This window comes from Myotis davidii, unplaced genomic scaffold (assembly GCF_000327345.1).
Source record: "Myotis davidii unplaced genomic scaffold, ASM32734v1 scaffold46, whole genome shotgun sequence".
Lineage (NCBI taxonomy): Eukaryota > Metazoa > Chordata > Mammalia > Chiroptera > Vespertilionidae > Myotis > Myotis davidii.
In genome coordinates, this window is record NW_006383006.1 from 8,673,798 (window position 1) to 8,691,109 (window position 17,312).

At 39.3% G+C, this 17,312-nt stretch overlaps 1 protein-coding gene across 9 annotated transcripts in view; it reads left to right on the plus strand.

Annotated features, from left to right (window-relative positions):
* MEIS2 (Meis homeobox 2) overlaps positions 1-17,312 on the plus strand; it is a 224,179-nt gene that overhangs the window by 114,593 nt on the left and 92,274 nt on the right. The gene's annotated exons all lie outside the window — the stretch shown is intronic.

The window sequence follows — 17,312 nt, forward strand, 5'->3', positions numbered from 1 at the left end:
TTCTAAGGCAGGAAATTTAGCATAAAGGTTTCTGTTCACTCTGAAAGAATTGCTGTTATGTATTTGAGCAAAAGTGAGTGTTCTGATGAAGGCAATGCTTTGGGCTTCCTGGGAGGTATTTTCTGGAGTTTCCCACAGAGTCGCTGGCCCAGTGAGATGAGAACACTGGAGTGGGGGGAGGGGGGTCTCTGCTGAGAGGGCAGAGTAATCAGAGGGCTTTGCTGTTCTACTTCCCATCAGCCTGGATTGCTTGGGGCACCCCCTAAGGGTGTCAAACTAAACCCTGGGGAGCTCAGGCTCTCCTCCAGCTGTGGTCAGCCATTCAAGGAAACCGCTTCCTAGAGGACAGCGAGCCTTCTAGGAGACATGATTTCATCTGATTTTCATATTGGTTAGGTACTGGGGGGAAGGCTCTGAAAAAAATCAACGTATTCCTAATAAAATAATAAAAAAAACTCCCCATTTCACTGTTTTCTGAGGAATATATCTATTAAAAACAAAACAAAATGAATGAAAACTTCAGTTATCACCAAAACAGCCCCTCTTCCTCTGCATCTATATGAGTACAATTCTTATGACATCTTTTATTCTTCTTGTTCAAATAAAAGTGCATGCAGGCTAAGGTAGGCCAAGAGGTGACATAGAAGAACCTCCTTCATTGACCTTAGCCAATCCCTGCCACCACCAAAACACAGGGGGATCGTTAAGAAACAAATTCTACTTGATGAGAAATTATTTTAATCAAAATTCACTTACACCAAAATGTGCCTGACTCATTACTCATTTATCCAATCCATATTTAGTGATTCCTTTTTTTTTCTCCTGTAGCGAGTATTTCAGTAACTGATAGGAGGATGCAAAGATGAATCCTAATCAGAACCTGCCCTGTAGGAGAGAGAAAATGCAAGTATAGAGCAAAAATTAAAAGTAGAAAGTGGAAAGTACCCAAAGAAAAGTGTGGTTTGGGTAAAAGTGTCCTGAAAAGTATGGGGGTTGGAGGAAGGAAAGATTACTTCCAGCTGAAGGAATTAGTGGATGTTTTGAGGAGGCTGTTGGTGGGGGAGGAGGAGGGAGAACTTTGAAGGCAGGTGATGGCTGGGGGAGGGGAGCTGGAGCAGCAAGAACAGTGCCGGGAAAGTAAGGCCAACAGTGATTGGTTCCATGAAGGTGGAAATAAGGCTGCCCCAGCAACAGGAAACAATGTTGGGAAGGCAGGTCCATTCAGATTACAGACAACATTCTGTTAAGAATTTTAGACCTGATTTGATGGAGAATGAGTTTTTGATCAAAAAACTGTCAGGATATAGTTGTCATTCTGAACAATTAATTCATTTGCAAGAATTGAATCAAATGGATTAGAATGCCAAAAGACTTGAGATGGAACTACTGGTTACAAGGCTTTTGTATAATCAAAATAAATGTTTCCCAAAGTATGAGGAGTGTGTGACATGTGGTTTCTAAAGTGAATTTAAGTGGTTTTGGGGAATTTAATAATAACTTAAATATGTATTAGAAAAATATAATTTGCACATGAAACCTCTGATTCCATATTGTTATGAGTAAGTCTAAGGGGGAAAAAGTAGGTCTATCAAATTAAAAATATTATATAAATAGTAGAATTAATCTGATCCGCCCATATTGCCCAAATCCTAATGGTCAGGGAATGATTAAAGGTTGGGAAACCCTAATGTAACTAAAGGTTCATGAGTTCCCACATTAGGGTAATGGAAATGGAAGTGAAGAAACAAGTATGAGAAATTATCTGAGGGAGAATCTGCAGGTTTGGGCAATTTAGGTTTGGTGAGCCAGGAGAAGGGGGAGAGCATCCCAAGATACTGCTAAGGCTTTGAGCCTGATTCTATTAAAATGCCAATAACGATGAAAATACATAAAGGAGAAGTAGGTTTATGAGAAAAAGAGGTTCAGTATATGAGCATAAAGAATTTGAGAGACTTTCTTTAGCCATTTGCAATGCAGAACTGAGGAGTTGGGATAGGAAGAGACATAGAATCAGCCTCAGAGGTAACAGCTAAAGTTGTGAGATTGTGACCAAGGAATATAGAGAAGAGAAGAGGGCCAAGGAGAGACCCCCGTGGAAGTGTGTATTTAGAAGTGACAGGAGTTAGAGAGGCTCAAGAAGATATCAGAGAACTAAGAGGAGAAGTGAGGAAATACAGCATCTTGAAAGATCATCCCAAGCCCCAGCCCCTAGTGTGGCCCTGTGGTTGGCATAAGATAGTTGCTAAACAAATACGAATGAAAAAGAAATGCACAATCCACAGAGAGGAGATCTACAGAGAGGTTGAGGGGCAAAAGGGAGAAAATAGCATTGAATTTGGTCATGAGGAAGTCATTGGTGACCTTTGGGTCTGCAGAGTCTCAGTGGAATGACAAGGGCAGGAGCCAGATTGCAGGAAGGAGGGACAGAGTGGGGGGTCCGGAAGTGCACTCTTCTTTCAAGATTGTGAAAGTAGGATGCTAGTTAGAGGGGTAACAAACAGGGGTGAGAGAGGATTTTTTTTAAAAGAAGAAGGTATGGTCAAGCACATTTGTAAACAAAGAAAAATAATCTGGTAGAAGTGGGGAGATTGGGATGGGGGAAGGGCAAATTGGCGGTTGGCGGGGTGGACAACCAAAAAAGGAAGAAGTGAGTAAAGCGAAGGCACACGTGGAGAGATGAGCGTTGGTGCTGTGGAGGAGCAGTCCTTTCTCTGAGACTGAGTGAAAAAATACAATTAGTTCTATAAAGAGGAGGGAAAAGGAGGAAACTGCTGGCACTAGGTGGACTTGGTTGTTTCACCCAGTAGTGAGATCATCCTCAAGTAGTGAAAGGGAAAGACTGGGGGCGAGGGGGACTTGTTCCTTGAGAACATGGAAAGGTTGGCAGTTCTCAGTGCAAGGAATGTGGAGGGAACCAGTAGGGATGAGTTCAAAGTCAGCTTCTTCAACAGCTCTTAGCAGATGAAAGCTGAAGGATAGGTAAGTTTTCTACACAGAAGTTGAGATTGGCAAGTTTGTGCTTGGTGGTAAAGAGCCTTCTGTCCTAATTGAGATCTAAAGACCTTATTTTCTATTTAATTTAGCTCCAGCTAAATCAAGCAGGTGGCAGAGGAGGTCTCCCTGGGCTTTTGTTTCTCCAAATACCCCAGGTGGTCATGTGCAAGGCCCTTCTGCCCTGTAAGTGGGTCCTGTTAATCTATTTCAACCACTTCCGACACTGAGGCATGAAGACAGCGGCTGTGACCATCAGCGGACTGCCTTGGGTACCACAGAAAATTTGCTCCCCCCCCCACCCAAGGCTCTTCCTCCACTGGAATACAGAGCACTTATAAACAAAAGTCAAGGGCTCACCTTGTTTCCATGTGGGAGCTGGCTGAGTGTGGGGGTGGGGAGGGAAGCTGTTTTTGGAGTCAGACAGTCCTGGGTCTAATGACGGACTCTCCAGCTGTGTGACACAGTCTCTCTCAGCTTTATTTTGTCATATGTTAAAAAAGAGTTAATAAATTTAAACAAGGGTTTTAAAAATGACATTCACAGTAGGGTTACTATGGGGACTAATTTTTTTTTAAGGTGCTCAATAATATGGTGCCAAGCACATAGGATTTGTTCAATACATGAAAGCTAAGGTATTTTTATTGATCAAATTATTTATCAGATTCCACTTTGGTAGGTTTTCACAGATTATCTTCTGAGTGCACTCTGCATGTGTTTGACTTGGCAAAAGAGTTTTGTTGTAAGTTCATGGCTAGAAGAAAAGGGGAAATAGGTGTCACATGGCTGGATGAATGAAGACCTTGGCCCTCTTAAGTTTGAAAACCCCACAAGTTAAAGTTCCCTATCATAGGCTGGCAACCTGCAGTTCTCAGAACAGCAGCATCCTTACTCAGTGATACTGTTCTTTGTGCCCTTTGCTTTGCTCATTTTGCTGGGTTCAATACTCACCTCCTTCCCCCAGGCAGGCAAACTAAGTGTCACTGTGACATTTTCCCTCCATTAGCAGAGAAAAGCCATTGATCATGGAGAGTCAGCATGGCTTCGCTATGAGTGAATTAAACCAGACCTATCCTGGCCTCTGGCAGATTTGTCGTGGTGCCCATGTCTGCTGGTCATCTCTGTATGCCCAGTGCCTGACACACATCCTGGCACATACCAGACACTCTGTGTATTAAATAGATGAATCAATGAGGTCCTTGTGAGCATGATGACAAGTCATGGGCTGGTGAGAGTTCCGTCCGATGGCTTTGTTAAGGAAAGTCAGTACCGGTAGATTTCTGGCACGCGAGCTCCACTGGCTTTGTCTTCAGCCCAGTTATGTGCAATTATTCTTAAAATAATGAATTGATTGAGGACATTGATGACTCTAATTTGTGCTGGATGAAGAGAGAGCCAATATGATAAATGGCAGAGGCTAAATCCAAAGAAATCTTAAGAAATAGTACAGCAAATGGTAAGAACAATCCGTGTACAAGATTACTTAGATTTGAGTCTTGGTTTTACCGCATGCTAGGGGTGTGACCTACAGCAGTTCACTTCACCTTTCAGCCTTAGTTTATCAGCAATTTTAGGAATGGAATCCCTACCTCCCAGGGCTCTTACATGGATACAGCCTGTGGTGCAATGTGGAAACCCTCAGAGCAGAGCACTTCATACAGAGTAAGAACTACCCGGCTAATTGCCTAGCGCCAACAGAGTTTTGGAACAATTAAAACAATGAGCCAACTCTACCAAGAGGAAATTGTAAAGAGGATAAATGTAAAGAATGTTTAAGTGCCAAAATTCAATTCCATAAATATAAGACAGGAGTTATATGACAGAAGGAGAGATTTTAGCTAACAGTAAGCACAATATGTTTAGGCTAAAAAGGAAAAAAAACCCTTACATTAATACAACAAAATATCCAGAATGATGGAAGTCAAAGAGTGTGTAATCCACACTGGTTTTGGAAACTATGATATAGATACGGACTCCACATTTTACAGGAGACATTGAAAAGTTGTCAAATGTCAAAACCCATCCTGATGAAATTGGCCAATGCCTCCAAGGCCTGTGGTATGAGGAATGGCCCAGGGAACAGGGGATGTTTGAAGGAAGAGAGAACATTTAGGGGGACAGTACAGCTGCCTATAAGTGTTGGAAGGATGGTGATGTGGAAGAAGGTAACTAGGCTTGCTCTGTGATCTGACCGAGGACAGGATAGGATCGGTGAAGGTACACTGGGGGCTGCAGATTTCAGCTCTACATCAGGCACCAGTCGTCTGAATGTGAAATGGTAGGGTTCACCTGTGTTGGCAAGGAATCAGTGGCTGAGACACGGGGCTCCTCAGTGACACCTGGATTTCCTGAGTCGAAGTGAATCTATAGCAGCAGGTGATCTATGCCTCAGACAAAGTGGGCCGTAGTTCAGTGGGCAGGCACACAATAAAAATTACCTTAGAAGGGTGAAGAGCTTTAGAGCCTAGTGTGTGTCTTTGTTTTTTAATGTTTTAAAAGAACCATGAGCAGAATTTCATTCCTAGCCATAATCAGATTCTCTGATTAAGAATTCTTCAAGCGCTCCACAAAGTAAGCAGTCTTTGCTCTCACATCTGGTGATTTTTGTAAAGAGAGCAACATGCTCCAGGCATAGCTCAAAATAGAACCTAAATTCTAAATCCCTGGGCTATCTCTCTCCACAATGCTTCTTATCCTGAACTCTCCAGAGGCTGTTTGAATTCACCCTTCCAACCCTGGAGGGCTTCTCTTTCCCGTGATCAACAACTCCTTTGTCCAGTTTGGGAAGGTGAGAGGACTTGACAAGTAAAACTTCGGAGAGTAAACAGTGAGGGGAGGCCGGCCTGCAAAGGTGGAATAGGTCGGGCTACTCGCATATGTGGGTTGAGAAATGGTGACCCTTATTTTTAGCCAGGAAGACAGTGGGATGCAGTCATGCAGCTTAGAGGCCTTGGTCGCTGATCACAAGACCCGTCAGCTCTCAGCTCCCAAGCCAATGTGAAACCAGGTCACTTGCAGAGCTTCTATGCCTTTCCATCTACCCCATGCCTCCTTTTGACCTATTCCATCTGGTGGCACAACACTTGACCTGTAGTAAGAACTGAACACAGAGTCTGCCTTCTTGGAGGAAACGTTGGTAAGGTTTTGCAGTTCCTCTTACATTCCCTGACTTCACCTCAAAGAAGCAAACAGACTGAGAATCCACTATTGCTAAATAATAGGCAATAGCGAAAGCTCAAGCAGTATTTACATTCACATCTAAGAACTCATTTACATTATTAATTATCCAAACTTTGGCTTTTTAAATAAAGGGGGGAGGAAAATAATTCAGTCAGTGGTAGTTCTGCAAATTGTCACCAAGAGCCATTGGTTCCCTGAGGCCGATGACTGCTCTGCATTCTTCCAGGGTAGGCACCCAAAGCTGTTGAAAAGAATTGAGACGCTTGTCAACAGAATGGGAAGCTGGCCTTCATCAAAACAATTTTAGTCTGCGAGACTAATGACCTTTCCTTGCTGTTTGTTTTAGTTTGGAACGAAATGAAAAAATTTGTTTTAGATAACAGTAGCTTGGTCTTTCTTTCCCCCATATTTTATTGGGAAAAGCCAAGTAGCACAATTGTTAACCAGTATTTTAAAAATATATATGTAACAGACTAGAGGAAGTGGTTAAGTCACCCAGAAATTGAACTTCAGAATGGACAACAAAAATAATAATAATAATAATAAAGCATCATGTCTAAGGAGAAAATTCCCCATTGTTTGCTTACATTACCTCAATGGCAATAGTCCCAATAATAAAATGCAACGTTTATAAGTGCTGCTTGCCTCCAGCTCTCTCTCTCTCTCTCTCTCTCTCTCTCTCTCTCTCTCTCTCTCTTTCTTTTTTTTTTTCTTCTTGTAACAGCTGTAAACTGAGCTCCTGATGCCTAGTCCCTGGGGCAGGCTAGGATCCCCCTTGTTTCCTGTTCAGCCTTGCTGAAGGAAAAATAGCCTAATGCAAGAAAATAACCTAATGGTTTTGCAATTCAGGTAAAAGGTTCAGGGAAGTTCAAAGATCAATTAATTTTTAAATCTTGATCACTAAATTTCCTTTCTGAAGAGCAAGTAAATTCCTGGCCTGGAAGACATACAAATCTGCAAATCAAAACGTAAATATACACAAGTGGGGTCCAATCAGGAGCATAAAAACCCTGCTGGAGAAAGTAAAAGTTAGGTGGTTTTCATTTATCGCAAGCATTCTAGTCGTCCATTTGAAGTGGCATATAGTTTTTAAAAATATGCACGGATATGGGCTTCTTTGGTTAAGTGTCCCTGGGTGGGAATGTATGGGAATATTTAAAGTGTTTAAGTAGAAATATCAAATAGGCTTTACATAAACCACCAGATAATTTACAGACATTTGCAGCGCTGACCACTTCCCTGCGGCTCCATATCAGGGTGGAGAGCAGGGACGTGCGTTGCATAACGTCGTGAAGCAGTGAAATTTCTGTAAGTCGTGATCTGCTGGCATGTAATAACTCGATCTGCTTCATGCAGACAAAATATATTAAAAGTATGGACGAGTGAAGTTTGTGCCCCAGGGAAAAGGCGAGATAATGCATTGAAATTGTTCAGAGGTAGTTAGATGCCTAATGGTCTAATATGTGAGCTATGTGAGGTCTGAGGTCTGATTCTCATAAATTCTGGCTAGACTGATCCTGTAATTTCAAGCAAAGGATAAAAGCGTTAGCCAGAATCATCAGTGCTCAAGGTCCATGATGCTGGATATTATTCATGTAAAGATTTTAAAAAGAAAAAACACTTTAAAAGGGGTGCTGTGGAGTATAATTCATGGTTCTGTGTGTTTGTGTTTGAAAATGTATGCATACCTACATGCACGCTCTAAGCCATTTAATGAAATACATTAACTTGGAATTTATGGAAACCTTCCCCATCTTTCCCGTGATGGGGTAGGATTCTGATATAATATAATAATGTGCTGCATGAACAACCATGTAGGATCTAATTATTTCAACTTCAAACTGACATATCGGTGTTTAAATTGGAGTAAAAAAACATGTTTGTAATAAAAATTTACCATTACGAATGGAATAATTTAAAACCAATTTGGACGGATTGAGGAGTGATTAGAGGAAAAAGTTCCCAAGACATTTGGTAGCCTTATAAATGATTTCACAAAATATGCTAAGACTATTCTACCAATTATGTTAGCTGAATACGGAATCCTCAGATTTGAAAAGAAAATAAGAACTAGGCTTTTGAAATTAGGAAGATGGTGGATATGAAAACCCTTGATAATTTCCTCCTTCACATAATTTATTTCATCACGGGGGTAGAAGTTTGGAAGTTTTCATTTGCAGTTTCTTTCTTCTTCTTCTTCTTTTTTTTTTTTTTTGTTAAAGCCAGTTCACTTGTGTTTGAGTCTACAGTATATTTATACAGTCTTTCCTGCCAGAATCGTTGACAGTATTTCTAAATGGTCTCCCTCATTGCCTCGGTTATACCAAGTGCCACTCTCCTGAAGTTCTCAAAACTATACCACCCACACACACATCATGAATAGAGAATCACATGCTTTTTTCCTTTTCTAAAACAAAGTGTTCAATCTAAAATTACTTTGGCTTTAATGTGACCCTGAAAATCATCTCAGCTTCATACCTGGTGTAAGCTTCTTTTTTTGATCCTGGTAACAAGGCCATCGTTCTTAATTTTTGCTCATAAAAATGTCTGCACTACATATATGTAAATATCATCTCTCTATTAGTATCATACTTTAAAGCATTCCAACATTCTATCAGAACCTCAGTAGAAAACACCCTTTGGTCTAAAACACTATTCACCTAGTTTTCTGAGTTTACCTGAAGACATCTGTAGATTCAGTTACGTTTGATTGCTTGTGTTTGATGTTTCAAATCGTTGAAAATGCTTACCTCCAGATTATTCTCTTTGGAAGTAGAGCACACATTTGCAGCCATTATCTTTTAATATTTAAAATATACACATACTTTCTGTTAGAGATCGGTTAGATCAGAGGTGATATTTGTTATTTGTGAGTGAGGAAACCAGTCTCAAATATTTAGATAATCTTTAAAATAGTCTTTTAAATCATCAGTTTATGAAATTTGCATCTCTGCTTATTTTTACTTCTTTTTTTTTTAAAAAAAAATAACCACATGCTTCCATTTAACTTATTTTTCACCTTGAGGAAATATACTAAGACTTGCATCTACCAGTCATGCTATAAGGACAATTGTAAGGAATCACATTGCTATTTATCCTAATATTTGATGCTCCATTAAACTTTGGGCATATGGCTTGATACTTTTATTTCAATGGAAATTTATGCATTATTTTAGTACTAGAATTCTAGGAGTTTCTTTATGCTTCATTTTAATAATTATAAAATTGGAAAAGATTCAAGAATTGAACTCTTTCGCGGGTTTCTTCCCATATTATTTGGAAGAAAATCTGAGTAACAACATAGCTAGTTCTGATTTTGAATAATTTGTATTAGTGTGTCTATTTTTTCAAAACCACACCTACTCCTTTGCCAGTGACATTTTGCTGCTGGTATATGAATATAGGATGATTGTATGATAATCTTCAGCTACAGATAATTTGAAAGAATTAGTGGTAGAGTCAGGTTGGTTAACTTTTCATTGTACGTCCTACCCATTAGGGAGACTCATAGTTTTAGCAGGAAGGGTAAGTACTAGAAATTTGAAATTAGTTTACATTTTCTATCCAAAGTTAGGTAATATGATTACCTTTTGATTATTCCAATTCTAAACATCTCAAGGCAAGATTCAAAATTCGTGCTAGAAAACCTGAGTCGATTCCTCTCACCATCCCCCATCCCTCCCCCTTGTCCTAATTCTCCAAATCTTTTCCAGATTGTTTGCAAAATGAAATTATCTAATTTCACGAGTATTTGTTCTGAGAAAGCACCACACTCTGGCAGAGAGAAGACTCATTTTCAAGGTCTGATGTCTTAAGACAAGACCTTTTTGTCCATGAAATACCACCTAGGACTTGATGAAAATGCTGATAGAACCATCTGGGCCAAATATGCCCAAATGTATCGATGAACCAGCACACACTGATAATACCATTTATGGTAAATAACAAATGTCAACAAGGCAAGTTTTCAAAGTATTTTTTGCTCCAGATCTCTGAGAAACACATAAAATATTGTGAACATATATTTTTAAAATTAAGTTGGTTTGCAGTCTTTTGGAAAACACTATATGCTTACAATTAAATTACTTGACTTTGTTATTTCTGCCCAAAATTTATATCGCTAAACCAAAGTGGAGCAAAAATTTATTCAGGACATTTTAATAACCATTAAGGCACTGTTTCAAAATGTACATCTGCTTGCTTAATTACAATATTTCTGAATTTGTAACTCTTGCCACTATTAAATTTAGTTTTTAAAAAGACTTCAGACTAGGAACCAATGCTGAATTATTAATTTGAACATTATGAACTTTTCAAGTTCTAAGTATAGAGGAAGAAATAATGAGCTAATTTGACTAATTAATCTAGTTGATTACAGTGTATTTATACATGCAGAGTTAATCTGGCAGACCCAAAAGTTTAAGGAGTCTCTAGTAAAACTATAAATGAAGCAAAGTAGTAATTCAGTGACTAAACAAGTTGTTAGATTGAAAATGGATGTTTTAATATATACTTCTAATCATCTTCTAAAGTGTAGAGCTTGCTAACCATAAGCTTTTGAGCTTGGTACTTGCGTTGTATTTCTAACTCCCACAAGGGGCCTAGTTATTACATTGCAAAAGCATTCCCAGACTGAAGGATATTACATTTATTCTTCTCAGGCTTTCTCACTGTGCTGTCAGCCTGTTTATTTAGTGCATACGATGAAGGTGCAGATGAAGGTGCATGAGAGAAATAAGCTCTCTTGTTGTGTAAATGTCCCACCTACCATAATGTAGATGATTGCAGAGTTGGTGAAAATAGAATCTCCTTTTGCTTTGTGATAAAAACCACACTTACTGGTAATAGGTCTAATTTCAGGTCTAGTCACTGGGTCTATCCCCTGATAAAAGAAAGACGTGGAATGTGCCCAAACAGAACTTCTAAAGGTGTGTGTTAAATCAAAGAGTGTTCCTTAGAATTTGTATAAAGAGAAAAAAATCTCATTGATTTCATGGAAGAATGAGGGGAAACTTTCACTCTATGGAGTGCTTGATGTGAGGGAATACTATAGCATTTTGCTTTAGTCTGGTACTTAGTAGACAAGTCCCCTGAGTAGGAAGCATGGCTAATTCTGTTCTTTTAAAGTGTCTAATGTGGTGTTGACACACTCAAATGTTAAATAATATATTGTAACATGAAGGAAAAGCTCAGAGCTTTCATGAGGTAAGGCTACAACCTAGTTATACATGCCCTTGATTTAAGGAAATTATAGAGGCAAAGAACTCACATTCATTTATTCATTCCCAGAAAAATCCTTACAATCCTGTGTTTAGCACATACTGAATTTACATTTTGTGGATTTTTAAGGGCTTCAAATTCTTCATCAAGAAAAAAAATTACCTAATAGCTCTGACTATTGGGATTTTCCCCCCTGAAAAGCATACCTCCTTCTCCGCCACTCATACTTAAGAGTATTGTGTTGAAAAATTATCTTGGTTTCCCTTAAAAATCTACAATATACTTAAAAACATCAAATTATATACTTTAAATGAGTGCATTGTATCATATATGAATTGTAACTCAAAGCTGTAAAAAAAACACACTAATAAATCTGTCATATAAAAAATTAGCAGATATGCCAAAAAAGATACTTTGAAAGTGACTTAAATGAACAAGAAATCATATTTACAGTTCAGGCACTAAAAATTTCCAGTTTATTTTAACATTAACAAATTTACAATTTCTACACTGGCTGTCTTGGCCAATTTGATATTGGACAAAATTAATTTTTCCTTACAGATTTCACAAAATGTGAATGCATATTTATTGATTTAACTAACTGAGTTCCTTCGGAAGTGTGTAAAAAAAAAAAAATCCACTTAAGGATACAGCCCAGCTGGTATGCCTCAGTGGTTGAACATTGACCTATGAACTATTGAGGATGTGGTTCAATTCCTGGTCAGGGCACAGGCCCAGAATGTGTGCTCGATCCCCAGTTCTGGGTGTGCAGGAAGCAGCCAATCAATGATCCTCATCATTGATGTTTCTATCTCTCTCCCTCTCCCTTCCTCTCTCTGAAATCAATACAAACATATTTTTTAAAAAGAGAAGTTCTCAAGGAAGAGTTTTGGTGGCTTCAGTAAAGAAAAGAAATCTTGGGCAGAGAATATGTCTGAGGGAATTGCCATCAGGGCTGACCCTGGATGGCTGGATGGCTACAAGAGCATCCAAGGGAGTAGAAACTGAAAGAAAACGCCCCGAAGGCAAATATTGCTCCCTTTTCATTCTGAACTGAACCTAGGCCAAACCTAACTCTATTATATTTTCACAGGTACATACTACAATGACCATAGTATAGATGGTAGAGTTGAGTCACCTGCACAATGAAAGGGCAGGTGAGCAGTGGCAGTGCTGGCAAAAATCATAGTGGACTGAAAATGAATTAGAAAACCAGACCTCTAGTTTGGTGATGTCCCCAGTTGGCTCCAACTTGTCACTTGATCTTTCTGGTACTCATTTTCCTCACATGTTAATATAAAGTGAACTACGGACTTGCTTAACTCTCAATAGAATGATTCTCTGTGTTTAGACATATTTGTTATGGTGAATGAGTGAATAAAAAGAGGAAATAGCAGACATTGAAGGTAAAAAGAAATACAGTTTTAGTGGTGGTGTTTTGAAGTTGGATGGCGAAATAATTAAAGATGTCTGCATGGGAGCTGGCTGTCTTTACGTTAACTGGGAGGATTAAAGGTCCACAAAATGGGGCCCCATTGTTTTTTCTGTTGGTCTTTCTTACTTTCTCTTAAAACAAGTTTTTTCTTGTATTACTTCAGTGTCTTCTTCCATGAAGAAGGAATAGGATTACCAGAAATACATACTTTAATATTATATTATGGAAGATAATGAATTAGCCCTCTTAAAATGCTATGTAAATCCTTAGATGAATAGAAAATTATTGGTTTTGGGACCTGCCAAATCTTGAACATCTCATTGAAGAGACAGAAAAGAATTGCCTTCATTTGGGGAAATGGTGGCTGTTTTAGATATTGCCATAGTGAATGGTTATTTATTGTAAGTTTCTACTTTAATAAATCGTTTCTGCCTTTCCACAAATTCATTACCTAATGATTCAGCAGCATGCCATGGGGTATTCAATCCTGGGCAAAGACGAGCTATTTTCCTCAGAATGCTTATCTGTTAGAACAAAAAGGGTCATAGCAGTTGTCTAGAAAGGACACTTGTTAGATATGACAATATTTTTTGCTATTTCTGAAAGGTTTTCCTAGCCAAATGACAGGTGTCAGCTAACACCCATTGTGAGTGAATTTGCATTTATCATTTATTTGGGGATGGATGAACAAAGAAAATGTATGTTTCTTTGAGTTTCCCCCAAAAGAAAGTTCCCTCCCTCCAAAAAAGAATCTAATGTGACCCAGTTGGATCCCAATAAGTGTCTGGCATCTTTAAGAATCTAAGAATCTAAAATAGTATTCTAATGATATGAGTGAGCATTTCTAAAACAATATTACATCCACCAAAAAGCATAAAACAGCTGAGCCAAAATTTTACATAAATCTGATGTTCAGTGCAAAGAGTATTCTCAACAGAGCAACTGAATGTTTTGTATCCTTTGATCTAACCCCCATGGTGATTCTGGTGAGTGAATCAGTGTTTGAAAAAAGCTGGACATAACTGAGATCCATTTCAGATCCGACCAAGATGATCCCTATGAACAGAAAGGGAGATGAGGGACTCAGTCCCTCAGGTGGCATGCCTTTTCTTTGCCACCAAAGTTTACCATGTTCATAAGTGGCCCATGACAGAGTTAGTCTCGTTTTTAGTGAGTGTAGTTAGCATTTTTTTTTTTTTAAGATCCACACTTTGGTTGTGACTTCCCTTCAGAAAGTTCACGACCAATGTCCCCCACCCCAAGAAGGGCTTGCTCCAGGTAGGATTGATGATCTGGCAGTACGGTGATCTAGACTAGCACTATAGAAAGTTTTCATCTAACTCTTTTAGGATACACAATTCACCGGCACCTAGCAGAGCTCTTGAACTACTGAGCGAGCTCCCTGCACTGTGTACAGTCACACACATTTTGTGAAAGCACTCTGAGTAGGAACCAAGGTCCACTCAAGAGAAAACAGGAAACACATCTAACAGAGAATACAATATAGAGATTTGGTTAAACAGGTGTTAAATTTGTGAAAAAGCAAAACAAAGCACAACAGAAACACTGAGGTAAATCTTTCGAAAGCTACTACATCTCTTGGGCTGGGTGGAGGGAAAGGAGAGGCTAGGCCAGCAGATCCTAGAAGGTCAGAGGAGGAAGCCTGTGGAGTCGGGACTCGGCCCTCTGAGGAAGGCGCCGCCCAGCTACTGCTGGCATTGTGCCTCAGGAGCTGGGTCTCACCTCTCCAGGAGGAGCACCCAGACTAGTCCTGGTACCTGTAAGTGGGCTCAGGAAGTTGATTGCGGGTGTGCTGAAGAAACCTGGGAACTTGAACCAAAAGTAGCCACCAGACTGCCATGCTCTTGCAAGGGCAACAGATACAAGAGCATAGGGAGGAGCAAGTTCTTTCCCTGCCCCTGCCTCCTGGCCTCCTGGCCTCCCGCAGTGCTCCCTGAGAGCAGTGCTTACCAAGGGAGTCTAGGAACAAAGGAGAAATGCAGTTAGGACTGTCCTAGCTCAGCATCCCATAGCAGAGGAGTGGAGAGAGTCTGGAGCTGAGAGACATGACTTAATAGAGCCTACCCTGGAAGCCACCTACAGCAGAATACAGAAGGCAGGATTGTGTTTAACTGGGGAGAGGTGTGAAACCTGAGAATACAACATTTTGTTAATGAGCAGTAAGACTTGACCATGTCCACAATAAAATGTTGTGAAAATCCAGAGCGATAGAGATCATATCCAAATGGATCTCACTAGCAGTTCCCAATATGATTCCTCCCAATTTCTCTCCCAATACCCACGAAAACGCAATAAATAATTAAAATTATGATAGCATCGGAAACTAAGACTGAGAGAATCTGGGAAGAATAGACTGTATTTATAAGGCATATGGAGCTTCAACTCATAGCATACCCGCCCCCCACCCCCTTGACTGCATAAAAGAATTAGTGTGGCGAGAGGTAAGAACATGCGTCTCAGCTCTGTCACCATCTGTCCGCTGACCTGGTGAGCCAGGAATTGTGCCAACCAGAAATCTGAGCAGACACCCCTGGCCAGCCCTTGGGAGCTGCTCTGAGAGAGTATCATTTCCCCTACAATTTAGCTTCCACTTTTCCACAAAACAGAGATATTGAAATTCTCAGGAAGCAAATGCACAGAAAGTTGGGGGATGTGAGCCGTGGAGCAGGTTCTGGTAGGTCTGGTCCTCCTGAGATGGCCAGGACAGGGTGGAAGGGGGACATCCGTGGAAAAATACAGTAGCTTTTCAGGCTGTGAATTTCAGTTTCCCAAGTGCTATAGCCACTCAGAATAAAGTAGATTACACATCTGAAAATGCTCGAATTCAAGATCCAGGAGAAATAATCAATATATATGATAAGGAAACAGGGCCTCTGTGAAAAAGCAGAAGTGTGGAATGAAAGGAAAGTGATGAGATGAAGAACAGGAGAAGATAAAAACAACTGGGAGAAGATGAAAGGACGTTAAAAGGAAGCTGAAAGTACAAGAGCAAAATGAAAACACATGGAGTAGAGTCAAGAACGGCATTGATCCTGTAGAAAATCATAGTATGATGGAGGAGGGCAAACTGGAACCATCCCCTATGATGAGGCAGGGAAGGACAAAAGATGAAAATTGTCAGACAAAGTGATGGTGGAACAGAGAACGCAGGACCAACATGTGGGCAATTTAAAGAAAACTAAATATAAATAAAAGTGGCAATCAGGAATATAACAGGGAAAAATCATAACTTTTCTGAATTGAAGAAAGGACTACATATGCAGGTTGAAAGAACTCACTGACTCACAGTCAAATACTGAGTTACTAAGATGTAGGGGGAAAATACAAGCGGGAAAATCAATTATACCTACTAACCAAAGGAATGCATAGATGATAGATGATAGACAGATAGACAGATAGATGATAGATAAATCTCAAACTGCTCTTAAATCTCCTGCCAAAAATACTCAAAGAAAATGGAACAACTACAGAATTTAAGGAGAAAATACTGTGACTCAAGTGTATTATGCAAACCAAGCTCTTGACCATTTTCAGGTATATAGGTGATTAAAGCTAAAAGGTGCTTATAAATATATTTCACCTAACTGATAGAGAAAGGCAATTTAAGAACTTGGGAATGGGAGATTCATGGTCTAAAATTAGATGGAGTTTTGAAAGGAGTTAAAAGTGCCCGGATAATTGTTAAAAAATATGGTATAAAATTAAATATAAAGAAAAAATTGTGGAAAGCAGATTCTTATTTAAGAAATAAAGCAAATGTGTTTCTGATTTAAAAACAAAAATAGCCCTCGCCAGTTTGGCTCAGCGGATAGAGCGTCGACTTGCGGACTGAAGGGATCCTCGTTTGATTCTAGTCAAGGGCACGTACCTCAGTTGCAGGCTCAATGCGTAGCCCTGGTTGGGGTGCCTGTGAGTGGCAACCAATCGATGTGTCTCTCTCACATCGATGTTTCTCTCTCTCTCTGTCTCTACCCCCCTTCCATTGTCTCTAAAAATTAATGGAAAACATTGGGTGAGGATTAACAAAAAGTGAAAACAAAATAATACTGACAAATAATGAGAAGTAGAGCTATATTATGAAGGGTCAAGCTCTTTGTTTCATATATAATAAATGTGGGCAATATAATTCACTTAGTTGTTTAGTTTAAAAAAAGAGATATGGGCTAAGAAATGATACTGAAAATATAATTAAAGTATAACCTTAGAAACATTAAAATGATATTTCTTTTCCAAAATGCCAGAGCAAAATCTAATTTAATAGGATATATATAGCCATATTTTGATATTCTACTAAAATATCTTTTTTTAGTATTCATAAAATAATTTTATTAATTGAATATTTGTTAGGCCTCAAAGAGAGTCTCATATAATTGTAAACTGCAAAGGGTAAGTAGGCCAAATCCTTTGACCACAGTAAAATAAAATGATAAATTAATAATAACATATTAAAAGCAAATATCCAAAA